A 7,703-nucleotide genomic window follows, 5' to 3' on the forward strand; every position below is an offset into this window, starting at 1 on the left:
AGTCTCCTCTCTTCTCCCTGGAAGGAATGGGACTGAAAGTGCCTACTCTCACAATCACATGGTTGTCTCTTTTACCCACCTCATTATTCAAGGAGTCACATTATTACCATAAACCTACATAAGGTGGAAAAGGGACCTTTATGAAGAACAAAAGATGCTCCTTTCATCCCATCACTTGGGAAACTTCAATAATTTTACAAGTCCTGTACCAAGAACCGAGATGAATACCAGATACATATTTTTTATCATATCGCAATATCAGAAGCCTCATCTTGGGAAAGTGCTCTTCCAAGCCCACTCAGTGGCTGTCAACTGAACTGAGTTCCTGGCAGGCTATTTAACTGAGGGCCTCAGCTTCACACAGGCTGTGGCCTGGAGGCCTCTATCTATTGCTTGCCATGTGGGCCTCTCCACTGAGCTCACAGCGTGGCAACCTGCTTTATCACAGTAAACGAGAAGCAGAGGACCAACAAGTTGGAAGTCACAATCCTTTATATCCTAACCTTGGAAGAAGCACTCCATCACTCTGTTGTATTCTATTGGTTAGGAGTCACCTGGTCTGGTCCACCCTCTAGGGCAGGGACTCACACAAGTATGAGCACCAGGTAGGAGTCCCTGGAGGTCATATTAGAAGGCTGTGTACCCCAATATGTAGCAAGTAAGAACTTGTTCAATTGGCTCTTCCTGTGCCCCACACCTCAGTTCTCATCTGGTGCTTGTATCCCACCTGTGACCTAGGGAGCTATCGTTTGCCTGAGTTGGCAGATGAGGAGACTGAGACTGGAGGTGGGAGTAAGAGAGAGGAGAGATTTTGCAATATTCCTTCCCAAGACTGCATTGCTCCATGGGCTGGAGGAATAGTGCCCAAAAACTCAGATGCATCACCCACTAAGCCCACAGAACAGGCCCTGCCCGGGGGGTGGGGGTGGGGGATGAAACGGAAAGCTAGGCCACACCAGGCAGAAAGTCTACCAGCAGGTGGGGTTGGAGTGCCATTCAAGACCATAAAACAGTCTTCTTCCTACAGATGACATGAGCCCAAAAGAAGCATCCAGGCAAAGTATGAGCCAGTGGTTTCTGATGTTGACGAGAAAGGGGGTCTTTGCAGGAAACTCCATTCCCTGGCCTCCTCTCAGACAAGAAAAGAAACCAGGAGATTCATAAGGGAATGCTGTCCCGTCTCTGCAGTTCTGCTAGCTGCACTTTCCAATGGTGCTTTCGTCACTTGTCATGTTCTTTGAAACCTGCAGTGGAGAAAGATGTCTTCCTTGTGGGGACGCTGACTCTGGCTCAGCCCAAGAGTTACTGCATGTCATACCAGGACCAATGTTGGAGGCCTGTGCCATCCACTGAGACCTTTTCCCCTCAAGACACCCAAAAGCAATGCCAATTCTGGTTGGCATATCAGAAACACTCCTCCCTCTACCAATTCCAAACACTGCCCAAACTGTGTTACATTGGGAAAAATGCCCACTACCTATGGGTTTTGGTCCCTCTGTTTTCTAGGGAGAATAATGGTATCTTCCTTCCAGTGTGTATAAGAGATCCGACAAAAAAGTAGCAGCAATATACCTTAGCAAATGTCACCTGAGAAATAGACTTTTATGGAAAAAAGTCTGAGAAAGACAGGAAGGGCCTTCTTCCCTATAGAAATCACCCAAAAGGGACCAAGCATCCTTACAGCCTAGAATCTGAGGTCATACTTATACATACATACTGCTGGCTTGTGCTAGACATTTCTTGGTCATACTTATGTCCCCCTAAATGCCCCAAACCACCTTGCCCACTGAAGAACTGGGTCCTACACTTTTCACTGCACGGCAGTAAGAATGCTCCTATGCTGATCTTTCTATAGGTAATTTTACAGGGTTCATGCATTTATTCACTTACTCACCCATGCGTCTATCAGACATCTATTACAGACCAAGAACTATCCTAGACACTATTGAATGACACAAAAGGTGCTCATCGTAACAGTTCTGAATGATTTCTAAAATCACGCACCATGGTCAAATGGGCAGAGCACGGGCCCTAATTCCCCCCTGCCACCATCCCCGGGAACTCAGGCTGCCCTGACACCTCAGAAAGCTCTGATTTTTGCATCTTTAGAATGGGGATAACAGGAGGGACCAGCAGTTAGCATAATGGCTATGTCGCTGGACTGCCACGTAGTCGACCATGGTTCGAGTCCCGGACCTGGTGGCTTAAACTCACACCAGGCACGTATGCGTGTGTGCCTAAGATCCCGAGAGGAGAATGGAGGAGAAGGAACTGTGGCATGGCCATCCTCCCTGGGGGGTGATTTCTCGCTTTCTGTCTCTCTGTCTCTCTCTGTCTGTCTGGCGAGAGCAAGCGCCCTATAGCAAAAACCTCTCAAAAAAAAAAATGTAAAAAGAAAAAAGAATGGGATAACAACAGCAATGGCTCCCAGGTCTGCAGACAGAAGAGACACACAGTTCATGCTCCTGCTCGCTCTCTCACTCCTCTCACACTCATCTCTGGGAAAAAAGCAACACGGTATTTTAAGATCACAAAATATTCTCCAATCCTTTGTCACACTCCAGCCTCAAAACTGTCGCCAAGAGCAATCCAGAGATTATCCTTCACGGCACTCTGGGAAATTGAGATTCAGAGGGACCACGTGCTTTGTTCACAGTCACCCAGTGAGTGAGGGGCAGAGTGGACATCAAGCTTGGCCCAGGATGAAAGGAGAGCACACGGGCTGGGCACGAAGCCTGGGGCATTGGCAAGCAAATCTGCTCACCCATGCCCTGGGGACTGACTCTGGGAAAACCAGGCCCAAGCTGCACTTGCTATTTTGGGTTCTCTTCCACATGACACAAGCACCAAGAATCTGGGGAGCCCCAGAGCATTTGCTATGTTGAGAACTGAGCAATTCATGGTGGCTGCCAGGGAGACAAGAGGGCTGGAGAGAAGAGGGCTGGAGGCAGAGCCCAGAGGCCAGTGCAGTTGGGGATTAGGGAGCCAGTGCTGGGGAGAAGGCTTGGTGGGGGACCCTCAGAACAGAGGCCTTATACAAACGCCTACTACTGGGGTGCAGTGCAGGTCAATGCGTGGACAGCACGCCTTCTTAGATTGGGAGCCTGGAACACCAACCCTGAGACAGAGTGGAGCACAAGTAGTTCTGTGGTGGAGAGCCCAAGAAGGAGAGTAGAGGAGGGAAAGAAGTAGGGCAGAGAAAGGGAGGAAGAGAGAAGACAAAATGCGGGTTTGTAGCCAGTGGCACTCAGGGTCATTCTCATTGAGACCTCTGGGAGACACCGCAGAAAAACCATCAGAGGTCTCCCAGCCAAGCTGATGTTTTACCCAGCTCCATCTGACACTGGCCACAGGCCAGAGGCTGCTCCTAGAGCACAATATCTCCTTATGGAGAGGCTCAGAGGTTGGCAGGAGGGCCTATTGTCCCATCCCAGGTGGGTGAGCACTAGCCTTCTATGGGCCCAACAGTGCCCACTGTGAAGAGGCAACACCAAGCCCAGGCCTTGTCCACACACCTTACTCACACAGCCCCATGATAGGCCTGGCCCAGGACACAGCTAGAAGAGATGGTCCAGGCCACTCCCTCTCAGAGGTTTCAGTCTCATCAAGGAAACCAAAGGAAAAATGAGCACACAAAGAAAGAAAAAGTACAAATGGGGTCAATCCATAGCACAACTATTAGTGCTGTACATTGGGAGCTGGATCCCACAAGGCTGACCAAGATTCGATTCCTGATCCTGGCAATTTGAAAAACACCATGGGGACCAGAGCCAGTGACTTGAAAAGCACACTGAGATTGTGTGTGTGTGTGTGTGTGTGTGTGTGTGTGTGTGCAAAATCCCAAGGGGAAATGGAGAAGAGATTGCAGTATGGCCATTACCCATGAGGAGTGCTTTCTCACTTTCTTTCTCTCTGTCTCTCACCCTGGTTCTCTCTCTCCCTGGCAAGCACACACACCCTATAGCAAAACTAAAAAAATAACAAGCAAAACCACATGTGCGTGTGTGCCCAAAGTCCTGATGGGTAGGAAAAATGGAGGGAAAAAGGATTGCAGCAAGACCACATCCCATGATGGGGGTGTGTGGGGAGGGAGGGCTGCTTTCTCTCTCTGGCAAGCGTTCTCAGCCCCTAGCAATCACATTAATAAATACAAAGCACAGATTGGATTTGCACCATGAAGGGACGGATGAACAGATAAACAAAACATGAACTACCCACACGAGGCCTATCATTCAGCCATGAAAAGGAACAAAGTACCGATACATGTTACGGTGTGGATGAACTTGAAAACATGTGGTCTGAAAGAAGCCAGACGTGAAAGACCAATGCTGTGTGACTCCATTTATATGGAATGTCCAGAATAAGAAATCCATAGAGACCCAAAGGAGACAGTGGCTGCCAGGGCCTGGGGGGGAGGGCAGCATGGGGAATGACTGCAATGAATACAGGGTTTCTTTTGGGGGTGATGATAATGTTCTGAAATTCGAAAGTGGTGACGGCTGTACAGCCTTGTAAATACACTAAAAACCACTCAATTGTGTACTTTTTTCAAAGTCGCATTTTTTTTTTTGCTCTTTTTCAAATGAAAGTATTTCTTTCTTCCATGAGTGAGAGAGACAGGGAGAGAGAGACAGCTAGCACCCTGATGTCTCAGTCTCCCGCTAACCTCAGCCAGCCCCAGTTCACAGGCATGCATGTGACTGACATACTCAGAGAGGTCTCTGCCTGCAAACCGAGAACCTTCTCATGTGGGTCAGCCTCACCGAGTGCCACATTTTACCACCATCCAGCCCCTGGTCTGTCTACTTTAAAAGAGTAAATTTGGAAATTTAGGTGGTGTAGTGGTTACGGTGGCTAGACTCTCACCCGGGCAATCCTGACCTGAGTCCTATGATTCGAGTTCCAGACATGGCAGCCTGAAAATCACACCAGCACATGTACATGCATGTTCAAAATCCCAGGAGAAGGGAGAAGGGATTGCGACATGGCCACACCCCTTGGGGGGGTGATTTCTCACTTTCTCTCACACTCTCTCTCTCTCTCTCTCTCTGTCTCTCTCTGGCAAGTGCCCACACTTTATGGCAAAAACCTTAAAAAGCAAAAGAAATAAAAGAGTGAGTTTGGGGCCAGCAGGTGGCATAATGGTTGTATCACTGGACTCCCACATAGTTGACCTAGGTTCGAGTCTTGAACCCGGTGGCTTAAAACTCACGTCAGGTGCATGTGCATGTGTGCCCAAGGTCCCAAAAAGAGAATGGAAGAAGAAGGGACTGCGGAGTGGCCAACCCCCCCACCAGGGGTTGATTTCTCACTTTCTTTTCTCTGTCTCTCTCCGTCTTTCTGGTGAGTGCATGTGCCCTACAGCAAAAATCTCTCAGAAAAAGGGGTGAATTCTACAGTCAGTGAATTAAATCACAGCTTTTAAAGGCGCACACACACAGCAGGGCTGCCTTAAGTTAATTTCTTTCTTTCTGTCTTTTATCCTTTCATCATAACCTTTGTAAATAGAATGAAGTATCACCATTTCACAGTCACTTTTTTTTAATTATCTAATTTTATTTATTTATTACTATTATAATCATTATTATTTAATTTGCTATAGGGCACACATGCTCACCAGAGAGAGAAGGAAAGCAAGAAAGCAAGCTGTCAGGTTCAGGACTCAAACCGTGGTCAGCCATGTAGGAGTCCAGTACCCCAACCACCATGCCACCCGTGGGCCCAAGTTAATTTATTTTCTGAGATAGAGAGAGACAGTCAAAGAGAAAGAGAGGCGGAAAGACAGCACCCCCAGTAGGCTCTAGAGTGCCTCTGCCAGGGACAAGCAAGCACAAGCCACGAGCTTCTGATTTGACTGAGGCTCCACTTGCTCCTGTTCCCTGAAGCCTCTTTCCTCAGTGAGGCCGGGACAGAGTGAGAAGCTCCACATTTTTCTGGAAGTGACTATGGTGCAGTTCAGACCTAGAAGAGTGTATATTTGACTGGATGGGTAATGGCTCTCACCATCTTAGGAAGAAACCTTGGTCCCAGCCCACACCTTGCAGACCTCACTGTGGGAATCTCACTGCAGAATGGGGCCTCAGAGACATACAGTCGCACCCTCCCTTATGGGCAGAAAAGTCACTAGCTCATGCAAGGCATTCTCAGGAGGTAAGGTATTCAGCCCCAGGAGAGGGCCCAGGGCTCAGCAGACAGCACTAGATGGAATTCCACCCTACTCACACTCTCAGCTGGCTGCACTTGAGGAGTATGCAACCCAGCAACAGACCTGGCAGCCCTACTTACATCCCTATTCATAGGACCTCTGTGGTCTGCCGTGGTACAAGGACCCAGACCCCCAAGCATGTCATGCTCTGCTCTTTGGAGCCTCTCATTTTCGCTGAATTGCTATCATCAATGCTTTGGTTATACAACAAATATTTTTGCTACCTTTTGGTAAGTGGGTTTGAAGACAATTTTGGAAAGATGGGATAATGATATCGTAGTTTTTTGATCTTCTCGAACAATTGACAGGGCACCTACAATAGCAAAACCAAACACTCATGGACGAAAGCCTCAGTGAGACCAGGTAGCAAGGTACCCACAGAGCAAATCAACCCGATCCCCCACCCCTGGCAAATTCTTTTTTCTCCACACTCATCAGCAGATGCTAGACTGATGGACAGAATCATCCATTTATTAATGAAGCATGACTTATGTTGAACAAGACAAGCTGGGTCAAGCATTCAAAGATGCTTTTGAGGTACTGAGGCAATATTCAACGGGAGACCACCAGACTCACCAGATGACAAAAATTACCTGGCTTTCATCAACCATGACCCTCGTGTCAGAGGGACTGCCAGCTGCCTCCAGAGGAACTTTTCTATAGTTGGAGAACCATGATAAACAGTGCTGCAGACACCTATTTTGAAGGAAATATTCACCAGTCACTACAGAACATAACTGAAAATCAGTTGGTACCATCTGTCCTTTTCTAGCAAAAGGGAGGAAAAGGCAGGAAGAAGCTCTGACTCTTTGAATACCTTCATGAATCCCTGTGTAATCCCGAGATGGCATCTGGTATTCAGTGGGTAGACAGAACCAAAGATGTCTTCCAGTTTGTATTGAAAAACAAAACAAACAAACAAAAAACTTGCTGAACTTCAGGGGAAAAGGAAAGGCAACTGGAAGTCCATGACTTAACAGAAAATGGCCAGGGCACTGGGGAATTGTGAAAGAACTGGGGAAATTACCAAAATCCAGAGAAAGCTAATTTACCAGTTCAGTGAGGCCATTCTCCAGAGATTCTCTTCTTATCTCTTGAGGAAAGAGATTTTCTACTCTCAGTATGTACAACCCGATCAAGAATATCTCAGTTTATGGGACTAGCAGATGGTGTAATGGCTATGTCGCTGAACTCCCACATAGTCGACTGTGGATTGAGTCCTGGACCCAGTGGCTTAAACACATGCGGGGCGCGTGTGCATGCGTGCCCAAGATCCCCGAGAGGAAAATGGAGGAGAAGGGATTGCGGCGTGGCCATCCCCCCTGGGGGGTGATTTCTCCCTGTTTGTCTCCCTGTCTCTGTCTGTCTGGCGAGCGCATGCGCCCTATAGCAAAAACCTCTCCAAAAAGGCGCCCTAAGGCAAAAACCTCACCAAAAAAAAAAAAAAAAAAAAAAAAAACTCAGTTTAAATAACTGGAATGTAAATTATAATTACACT

The 7,703-nt window shown here is 47.7% G+C and overlaps 1 pseudogene; it reads left to right on the forward strand.

The window, feature by feature from the left end:
• Nucleotides 1-6,688: 6,688 nt before the first annotated feature.
• LOC102471738 (transcription factor Spi-C pseudogene) lies at nt 6,689-7,368 on the forward strand (annotated as a pseudogene).
• Nucleotides 7,369-7,703: the final 335 nt, after the last annotated feature.

This window comes from Tupaia chinensis, unplaced genomic scaffold (assembly GCF_000334495.1).
Source record: "Tupaia chinensis unplaced genomic scaffold, TupChi_1.0 Scaffold149501_1, whole genome shotgun sequence".
NCBI classification, from domain to species: Eukaryota; Metazoa; Chordata; class Mammalia; order Scandentia; family Tupaiidae; genus Tupaia; species Tupaia belangeri.